Source organism: Sphaerodactylus townsendi, linkage group LG02, assembly GCF_021028975.2.
Source record: "Sphaerodactylus townsendi isolate TG3544 linkage group LG02, MPM_Stown_v2.3, whole genome shotgun sequence".
NCBI classification, from domain to species: Eukaryota; Metazoa; Chordata; class Lepidosauria; order Squamata; family Sphaerodactylidae; genus Sphaerodactylus; species Sphaerodactylus townsendi.
The window spans coordinates 77,286,213-77,297,347 of record NC_059426.1 but is presented as its reverse complement, the minus strand read 5'-3'; positions in this window follow the sequence as shown (position 1 = coordinate 77,297,347).

Here is an 11,135-nt window from a genome sequence, read left to right as displayed (position 1 = left end):
ATGATCCAATGGAGCCTGCCAGGAAACCTGTTCTTGAAAAAGACTGATATGGGGGTGGGCAAGACGCAGAAAATTAGTTCAGGCTGGAAAATTCCCCCAGGACGGATACTCTCCTGATAAAGGCTCCACATAGTCCAGCGGTTCTCAACCTGTGGGTCCCATTCCCCAAAGAAGCCATTTCTTCCAGAAGAACTAATCTCTCTATAGACTGAAGATCAGCTATAATTCTGGGAAACTGCAAGGACCCACCTGAGGTTGGGGATCCTACATTTAGAGGGGATCAAGGATCTAGCCATGCTATAGATCAGTGGTGGCGAACCTTTAGCACTCCAGATGTTATGGACTACAATTCCCATCAGCCCCTGCCAGCATGGCCAATTGACCATGCTGGCAGGAGCTGATAGAAATTGTAGTCCATAACATCTGGAGTGCCAAAGGTTCGCCACCACGGCTATAGGTAGTCACATGGAGGCAGTAGCCAGAAATGTTTTTTATTAGCTGAAGCTGGAATGTCAACTCTAACTCTTTTGGGAGAATTCTGAGACAACCACAGTGAAACATTATCTGATAGCTTCCAGATCATGTAATAAAAGATGTCTCACATGGGCTGCCATTAAAAAGCTCTTCAAAATTTTAATAAGTTCAAAATATGGTTGCCATTTATTATTTACATAACTTGCCGCAGATCTGTAGTCCTGGTGGAGACTGTACTGCCCCACTAAATTAGCACACACAGATACTTTGCCCAGGTTGCATCACCATTTAAATGAACCCCCTGATCCTGTGCAAAGTCACACAGCTCTTTTCCTCACATTTAAATTGGGCCTAAAAGCCAGAGAATGTTGAGGACTTTTCTTCAATTGCTGGCAAGGGAAATAGGTGGCAAGGACTGGGGAAATGAGGGTGAAGTGATGAGGTAAGTGCACAACACTAATACCTCTTCTCCCATTTATGCAAAAAGAATTGGGATGGGGTGGTCCTAAAGATTGGTAACAAACTACTTCCACAGATTCTAACATATTGCCCAGCAAGGAGTTTGCATATGCCATAGATACAGGCACGATGTTGCAAGCAAAAACTATGAGACCACAACTATATAACCTGGAAAACCCTGAACGCCCAGTTAATTCTGGCCATGAAAACCTTCGTCAATACTTGTTGGAACTGTTTATTATTTCCTCCCTGAGTGTGAATTTTTTGTGACTTTCAGAGCTTACCTTTTTCAACATGTTACACGCTATTTATAGCAGCCTTGGCAAAGTCCAATCCACAAACATATGTGGAAGTGACAGATCAAGCGTCAGAAAGTGAATTCTATCTCACTGTTCGTAATAAGGCTTGCATCTAGGAATTAAGCCTGTGAAGAGTTGCTATTTGTGGTGATGCTTTTTCTTTCACCACGACCATTACTTACAACGGGAAAAGATGTAAGACTCAACACAAGCTTGCATCTGCTAGTCAATAAAATACCAGTTACATGCAAGGGATCTATAGTATCTGCTCTGCATTGTGGGTATGCTTACAGTGTTCAACTGAATCTTAGGAGCCATAATGTAGATTTGTGCCATCATTGTTGTGGGCATCTGTGTGGTTTTTAGAGCAGTGGTAACATTTGGTCATCCACAATGTCACACCATTTCAGAGGAACAACAGATAGTGCTCATCCTATTGCTTCTGAACTAGGATTTTATGGTGCGGTAGGCATTCAACTATGAGGGGTGTGCAAAAAAACCCCAAAAGGTAGATTCATATTAAATTATTTTGCTGTTTTGAGAATTTGAGTTTGGTTCTTTAATAAAGAAATTAAAGCTAGTTGCATTAGGAAGCTAATCTGATATTTTGTCTAGTTTTAGTAGGAAGCACATTTCCAGGTGTAACCCCTTCTTCCTTCCAGAAAAATTTTCAGAGATTGTTCTACAATGAAAGGAACATCAGAGAAACCACCTTTGGTAAGTCAAATGTAACAGAGTCACATGTTGATATTTTGGTTCTGAAAACAGCTAATCTGGAATACAAGAGTAGTTAATAGTAAAATCTCATTTTAATCTTGTGCCCATTTTGGCAGGTTTTTGGTTTATCTTATTACTGCATCCATTGATTCAGCTGGCCAACATCCACCTCAGCCCTCCCCAGTCCCCTATTCCTACCATTCTTCCTCAGATGATATGGATGTTTGCTATGAACAATATGTAGTACAGAGGGTTTTGCTGATGTATAATACCTACCCGTACATAATTTTTACAACTTCTATTCAATATCTTGTGCTTTCTCGGCTCTTTTCTATGTACCACACTATTTTTGCTGATTAATTGTCCCCTTATCACTTGTTTGTTGTTGGAATTAATTATGTTGGAATTAGTTATGCAACTACCTTCACAGATATTTTAGAACCTACTAGCGGGCCCGGCCACGCGTTGCTGTGGCTGAGTCTGGTGAAGTGGAAAAGAAAGAAAAGGGGAAGCGAACCGTTCAAACATGTGTCATTGCACAATGATTGCAAGGGAGGGGAGGGGCAAGGGGCCCCTCACTCCCCTCCCTCTCTCCCGTTCCCTTGCATGGCAACCCATCCCATCCCTTCCTCTGCTAGGGTGGGTGGGCCATGTGCAGGTGGCTGTCCCTGTCCCTTTCACTCCCTTCACTTGCAGGCGAATTATCTAGCTTAAAACACACTGGGAGGCATGAGCTTTGTTGTGTTCAAATTTCAGAGTGTTTTGTCCAGCAAACCCCTGACCCTCCCTCACCTTCCCCTTCCTCTGCTAGGGTGGGTGGGCCATGTGCAGATGGCCCGCCCCATCCCTTTCACTCCAGATGGCAGAAGTCTTCAAGGAAGGCACGGTTGTTTCCCTTGTATCAGAGGGTGTTGCTTTGACGGCCAGCAGATGGCGCTGTTGCGGAACAGAACTGTGGTTCCAACTGTCACGGGTGTGGCATGTACACAATAATGGGCACAGTTGTGACATGTACACAACAGGAGGTGTGGAAACAGTATGGAAACCTGGCCGCACGCGAATGCAACGTTGTGTGAAGATTTCAAAGCAATCGGTCCAGTAGTTTGGGAGATTACCTGTCAGCAGAAAAACGCACTGATAGATTTTTATATATATAGATTTGTGTGGCAGCTTCATCAAGGACTTTTTCTGTTGTGAGAGGGGCTACAAGGAAATATATAAAAGCTAGGTCAAACATTCTCCCTCCACTTGCCTGATTCATTATTTATTTGTTTGTTTTTTCAATTTATATCCCACCATTCCCAATAGGGTTCAGGGCAGCAAACATCATATAAAACAATTAAAACAATACAACAACAATAATGCCCTGTCCATTGTACCCAAGAATCATAAAGCAATTGCTTTACCTTTTAGTTGCTTTTATTTGCAATGGGGAAAAACGAGTAAGGTTCTTATGAGTAGCTAGGTTTTAATGAACTGTGAATGTAAGCACTTACAGGGAATTACTTTAAAAGCATGTAAAGAAGGCAGCTTAAATTAGTAGATCCAGCTACACGACATGCCAAAAATCCTGTCAAAACTTACACAGGACTAAAATGTATTGTCTATTACCTCACAACAAGAAACCACACGGCTTTAAAGAATGATCCAACCTCATCCTACACCTCCTCCACGCAATAGCAACATTCAGTCACAACAATGAGTGTGAAATTCTTTTAAACTCACACTTTTCATTCTTCCAAAGAATTTCACATTGCTAATATAGATAAGATGAAATGTGCCATTTGGAATTTACAGAACTTGTTTACCAGCACCACCCACCGGAAGGGAAGGTAGTTTCTGTTGTTTTAAGCAGTCAGAGGGGAGGTTGAACGAATGGGAGTCTTGTGGCACCTTAAAAAGGTTTACAAATTCTTATTGCAGCATGAATTTGTGTGGATTACAATCCCCTTTGTTGGATGTGTATAGGCAGACACACATATATGGAGTTATGCTATTATTTTTTTAAAGCGTGGGATGAAATTTGATTATTTTTACTAGTCCTGTGGCTTCTGGTAAGGAGATAATAGTCAATGGCTTTTAACAAATAGGGTCAAAAGGCCATGAAGTGCAGGAAGTATAGGCTGAGTTGTAATGATGAAAGATTCAAATGAAGTCAAGAGAAATGCAGAGATCAGTCAAGAAAAATATAGAGACCATTCATAAAAACAATATTGTTTGTTTTTATGAATGCAACGAATTGTTTGTTTTTATGAATTGTTTGTTTTTATGAATTGTTTGTTTTTATGAACGGATTGTTTGTTTTTATGAATGCCAAAGACCTATGCAAGGGTCCTCTTTGTTGACTTTAGTTCAGCATTCAATACTATCAGACCGGACATTCTTCTAACCAAACTAAATCAGCTAGCAGTACCTGAGCATATTTGTAAGTGGATCACAAGCTTCCTAACAGATAGGAAACAGCAGGTGAAGCTAGGAAAAATTACATCAGACACCTGTAAAATGAGCACAGGGCCCCCCCAAGGCTGTGTACTTTCACCACTTCTCTTCTCTCTGTATACCAATGACTGCATCTCAAACGATCCATCTGTTAAAATACTGAAATTTGCAGATGATACAACAGTGATTGGTCTCATTCGAGACAACGATGAAACCGCATACAGACGGGAGGTTGAACAACTAGCCTCGTGGTGCCACTGGAACAATCTAGAACTGAACACACTTAAAACCGTAGAAATGGTGGTAGATTTCCCAGGAGAAACCCTCCCATCCTACCTCCTCTCACAATACTAGACAACACAGTATCCAATAGTAGAGACCTTTAAATTTCTAGGTTCCATCATATCTCATGACCTTAAAAATGGTCACCTAATATCAAAAATGTCCATCAAAAAAAAAGCACAACAAAGAATGTTCTTTCATGCGCCAACTCAGGGAAGCTCAAACTGCCCAAGGAGCTGCTGATACAGTTCCTACAGAGGAATCATTGAGTCATGTCATCTGCACCTCTATAACTGTGTGGTTTGGTCTCTGCAACCCAACAAGATCACCGACACAGAGACTTCAGAGAATAATCAGAACTGCAGAAAAAACAATTGCTGCTAACCTGCCTTCCATTGAGGACCTGTATACTGCACGGGTCAAAAAAAGGGCTGTGAAAATATTTACTGACCCCTCGCATCCTGGACATAAACTGTTTCAACTCTTACCCTCTAAATGTCGCTACAGAGCACTGCACACCAAGACAACTAGACATAAGAACAGTTTTTTTCCCGAATGCCATCACTCTGTTAAACAAATAATTCCCTCGATAATGTTAAACTATTTATTATATACTTATTATATAATTACTGCACTACTTTTTTCATCATTCCTATTACCCATCTCCTCCCACTTATGACTGTATGACTATAGCCTGTGCTGACATTTTATTTTATTTTATTTTATGATTTTACATTTTATGTTTTCATTACTACTGATTGTTTCCTGATTGCTTACTAGACCTATATGACAATCATTAAGTGCTGTACCTTATGATTAAGTGCTGTACCTTATGATTCTTGACAAATGTATTTTTCTTTTATGTACACTGAGAGCATATGCACCGGAGACAAATTCCTTGTGTGTCCAATCACACTTGGCCAATAAAGATTCTATTCTATTCTATTCTATTCTATTCTATTCTATTCTATTCTATTGGCAGTCTCAAAGTTTTCCTTCAGTTCTCCCTTCACAGTGAGTGCATTTTTCTTTTTCTGAGCTTGAAGAAAGTGTTCCTGTTAAAAGGGCATGCAGTTCATCACTTACTGCTTTTCATGAATTGGTTTCTCCTATTCCCCAAAGAAACTATGTCATCTTGTTACCGCTGTTGCTTGGGTAACAATAAGTTATTTCAGCTCAGCAACGTAATGAGGCGCAGGAAGCCAGCGTTCTTCAAAGCAAAGGATTTTATTTGGAGGTGATGGTCACAGCTCGGGCAGGCGAAATTGCACCTTGCAAACAAGCGCAAGAACTTTTATTCACCAACATCAAAGGGAGCAAGGGGGCAGGTAGAAAGGGGAGGCAAGGGGGCAAGTCCCTTACCAAACACCAATAAGAAAACAACAATACAAAAAGAAGATACAATTACAACTTTTGAATGGGATTACGAAATCCCGCTGTCAAACGTCTTCCTGTGAGATCTCGCAATGGTGCTGAAGGGATAGCAGATAAAGTCCATTCAGAAAATCCAGGTGGGCTCGTTGCCGCACCCAGCTATCTCCTTTATCAGATGGCTGTTTCCTTCAGTTATGTCCTGAGGCTCCCGCGTCTCATCTCTGTAACAAAGGGGAGTTCAAACTGTCCAATGGTGGTTCCGACACATTCTCCAATGGCTGGAACCTCTGGGTGCTGCTATCAGTTTTAATTAGCAAAACCAAAGAGGATCTTTTTGTCTTTGCTAAGGAGTTGGCTGGGTGTTGGTCTAAGCTGCATTCCAGGGCTGACTTCTTTGTCCCTTAATATCAGCTTCTACAGGCTACTGCTTTTACTAATAGCACAAATATCAAAATAACTTTTCTTACACTTAAACATTAGGGAAACCTTAAGGAATAAACACATATACTTATAGGCAAGAATCTCCTAAATTAACAATAACAGAGCCTTAAACTAACTGGAGAAACCAGCTAGAATATAGTCTCAAGCAGCGGGCAAATCATAAATTCAATACAAAAGGGGCTGTCATTATATCCAAAAGGGGCAAAGACAAGAGGGAAATCATATAACATTGGCACAATCACATAAATGCGTTCCTTGTGAGCCTCGTGGAGGCTTCTGAGCTACACAAGTCTCTGCGTCCTGACATGGAACCAGTGTAGCACTTGACTTCAGGAAAATATTTTGGCTATTTTCCTGGGCAGTAACAATCTAGACTGCAAAAATCAGGGGAACACATGGCTCTTGCCTGATGAACTTAAAAGGAAAGGAATTTATTAATTAAAATGCATACCTGGATAGTTCAAACAGTGAAGGCCATGCCACATAAGTGCATTCTCTCCACTCCATAAAGAGCTCACCATCACTAGCTAATTTGATGAGGGGAAATGTCCCTGCAGTTGCTAGTAAGCTATAAAAACTATCAAAGAGGAACCAAAGAAGAATGCACAAAGACTATTCCTACAGCCAAAAGAAATGAAAAGCCTCAATGGATGACTGGTAAAAATCTTAAAATAGCAGAAAACAGACAAGAAAGAAAAGAAAAAGATAACTAACAGAGCCCTTTGGGGGTAGGGCTGTTGGGGGGCACAGTGCCTGGGAGGCTCCCGAGTATGGCAGCCACTCTGCTTGGAAAGGGGTCTCACAGCGCCCGGGAGGCTCTCGAGTACGGCAGCACATTGCTTGGAAAAGGGCCCCCCAACATCCAGGGGGGCGCCTGAGTACGGCAATACACTGCTTGGAAAAAGGCCTCTCACGTGCAACTGACCTTTCCTTCCCAAATGTGGTTTCGGAGAAAACTGCTGACATTGCAGACCCTCTGGCTCAAATGTGTGTACGTGCAAATACCAAATTCTCTGCTCAAACCCCCTGTGCTCTTTGCCCTGTCCATTGTATTGTGTTTCCCCTGCCTGCCTGCCCTGTTTGTTTTTCTTCTTGTAAACTGTCAATAAAAGGGCTTGGGGGGAAACAGGACGGCAGAGTTTCTCCCTGCTTCTCTCACTGGCCAAAATGACATGCTACCTCCATTGCTGTAAGACTACATAGGGCGATATAAAAAACCCAATAATAAATAAATAAATAAATATTATGGTAACTAGTGTACATAAATAGAAGAGAACAACAAAAATAGAAGAACATGAGATCTGTTTCACAATATCCAAGAAAAAATTAAAGCATATTGAAAACCATTTTGACAATGGAGAATTTTTAAATTGAGCATCAGAAAAATAATAAAAACTACTAAAGAGCGATTCATTCATACAGTCTAAGAAAATAGAGTATTGAATAGGGTTTGGGAAAAGGTACAGGTAGGGTTATACATTACTAGTCCAGTTCAAGAAGCAAAACAGCTATGTATAATTAGCATGCATATGCTTGAAGGGAAGAGGCAATGTTGGGGTGAGAGCAGCAGCAGCACTAGCAGCCGGCATACAGCTGCTAGCTTCCTAATTTTATTTATGGGAAAATATCTTACAGGAAAGACCTATAATCGATAGTGTATAGTGTAACAGGAGACTCATAAAATATACAGCAATGTAAACCATTATCGGTATGTGTGGGGGCACTGGCATCAGTATTTTATGTCAGCCCTCCTTAGCTGTCAGGTGTCTCAAACTCTATTTCTCTCTGATGTTGCCTTGTGGGCCTGAACCTATCCTGGTAGAGGGATGTTATTGCCTTTATAACTGCCCCGTAGGTTCATGGAAGTAGTCTGATCCACCAACACCGAGACATGCCTCTGAAAATGCCAGCCATAGATGTGAGTGAAACATTACAAGAAAAAACTACCATGTCATGGCCACACAGCCCAGAACATCCATAAGAGTCAAAGTTGATTCATTTGAAATGTGGTGTGGGAAGAGAGCTTTACAGGTACTATGAACTGTCCGAAAGAAAAAAAAGTGGTTTCTAGATCCAATCAAGCCTAGAAGCTGAAATGACCAAACTGAGGCTATTGTACTTTGGTCACATTATGAGAAGACAAGACTCATGGAAAAGACAAGAATGTTAGAAAAAACTGTAGGCAGAAGGAAAAGAGACAGATTGAATCACTAAAGGAAACCATGGCCCTCAGTCTGCAGGACCTGGGCCAGGCTGTAAACAGTAGGCTGTTTGGAGGTGATTAATCCAGGTTATCGTAAGTCAAAAACGACTTGAGGACACTCAACACACACACACACACACACACACACACACACACACACACACACACACACACACACACACACACACACACACACACACACACACACACACACACACACACACACACACACACACACACACGGATGCCAATTCTCCTAGCATGTGAGAGCAACAGTATCTTTCATCATCTATTCCTGTGTGTCTGTCCAAATTGTAAAAAGGAAGTTGAGTTGCATATTAAATGGAAAGCAAGCAGAAGCTGTGCCTCTCTATGCAGCCATCTTGCTTTTCTGCTAGCTACCTGGCTTTGTCTGTATTCTTTCTATCCCATTGAAAGATATAAGTAGAACTGTGAATTCATTTGCTGCCACTTCCTCCTCTCCTACCCTCTCCCCACCTCAAATACCAAGCCTGGCCCCGCATCAGCCCTTCCAAGCCCCCTCCAACCTTTCCCCCACCCCAAACACCAAGGGAGTTATGCCCCAAACACCAACACTATTTCCTGCTGTGGAAGCACTACTGACTGCACATGGATCTTTTTGTGAAGAAAGGGTATAGTACACCTCAGGAAACAAGCTGCAGGAGGGAGAAAGCTAACAGGCAGAAGAGTTCAGCAGCAAAACTTCTTCAATGCCACTTGTACACTTCAATCAACTCTCAGTCCTAGCTTTATTGATGAGCAGGGGTGGACCTGCACTGGCTTCACCAGATGAGATGCATACAGCCTTTCTTGGAAATGAAGACCAAAGGATGGGAGAAGCTTATCCAGTTGTAAAGACCAAGAACAGAAATACAGATAGTGACTCCCTGGAAGCAAGAAACTCCTGATTGGACGGGACTTACTCCCATGTAAGCCTAATCAACTTTTCAGGGCTGTTTTGAGGGTAATATGGAGAAGAACGATGGTGGTCACTGTGGGTCCCCATTGAGGAGAAAGGCAGGGTACAAATAAATTAAATTTCTTGAACAAAATGGATTTTGTCGCCCAGTAAGCATGCTAAAAAGACTGCACAGCAGAAAGTCATTGCTTGCCTTGATGCATTTATTTGGGAAATACCCCTTCAGTCCAGTGGGATTTCCTTCCAAGTTAAGCCAGGATCATGTTTCATAAATGCTTCCAGCTGTGTGCTCCGGGGAAGGCCACATCAGGGACGTAGGTATAGATTTTTTAGGGGGGGTTCGGGGGTGGGGCCACACCCCCACCTGCCCTAGGGCATGGCCATGCCTCCCCAAGCCCCGCCCCTGGCCTAGCGCTTATAAAAGCAGCTCTCCAGGTCGGGGATGGCAGACTCCCCTCCCCTCTAGGCAGAGGCATAGAGGGAAAATGGAGCCTGGTGCAAAATCTGAGTTTTGCCCCCCCCCTCCCCCGGGCAGCCGCTGTGATGCTGGAATCCACCCCCAAACAGCATCACTTTCAATGGTGTTTAAACTAGAGAGCCCAAATTCTCCTTTTAAATCCACCTTAAAGGGAGAATCTGGGGTCCCGAGTTAAACAACATTGAAAGTGATGCTGTTTCAGGGTGGGGGATAATCCACCCCAAAACAGCATCACTTTCAATGTGGCGTAGTGGTTAAGAGCAGGTGCATTCTAATCTGGAGGAACTGGGTTTGATTCCCTGCTCTGCCACTTGAGCTGTGGAGGCTTAGCTGGGGAATTCAGATTAGCCTGTGCACTCCCACACACGCCAGCTGGGTGACGGGCTAGTCACAGCTTTTCGGAGCTCTCTCAGCCCCACCCACCTCACAGGGTGTTTGTTGTGAGGGAGCAAGTCTCCTACAGGAGAGAAAGGGGGATATAAATCCAAAGTCTTCTTCTAAACTGAGGACCTCAGATTCTCCCTTTAAATCCATGCTGAAGGGGGTGGATTTAAAAGGAGAATCTGGGGAAATTTGTGGGGTACCTGCTGTCAGGGGTGCAATTGTTAAGTTAGAAGCACCAAACTTTCAGGGTATCTTTAGGAGTCTATCCTAATGATACCACCCAGGTTTGGTGAAGTTTAGTTCAGGGGGTCCAAAGTTATGGACCCTCAAAGGTGTAGCCCCCCATCTCCTATTAGCTCCCATTGGAAACAATGGAGGATGGGGGCACCCCCTTTGGGAGTCCATAACTTTGGACCCCCTGAACCAAACCGCACCAAACCCGGGTAGTGTCATCAGGAGAGTCCCCCAAACAATCCTTGAAAGTTTGGTGCTGCTAGTCCAAACAATGCGCCCCCTGCAGGCCAAAAACCGAAAAAGCACTACAATGTTTTAAAAACCCACAAACGGAGGGGTGGAGCTTCGGACATGAATGGGGTGGGGTGGGGATAAGCTCTTGCACGCTTGTTCGCTGCAAAAGAAAGTTCT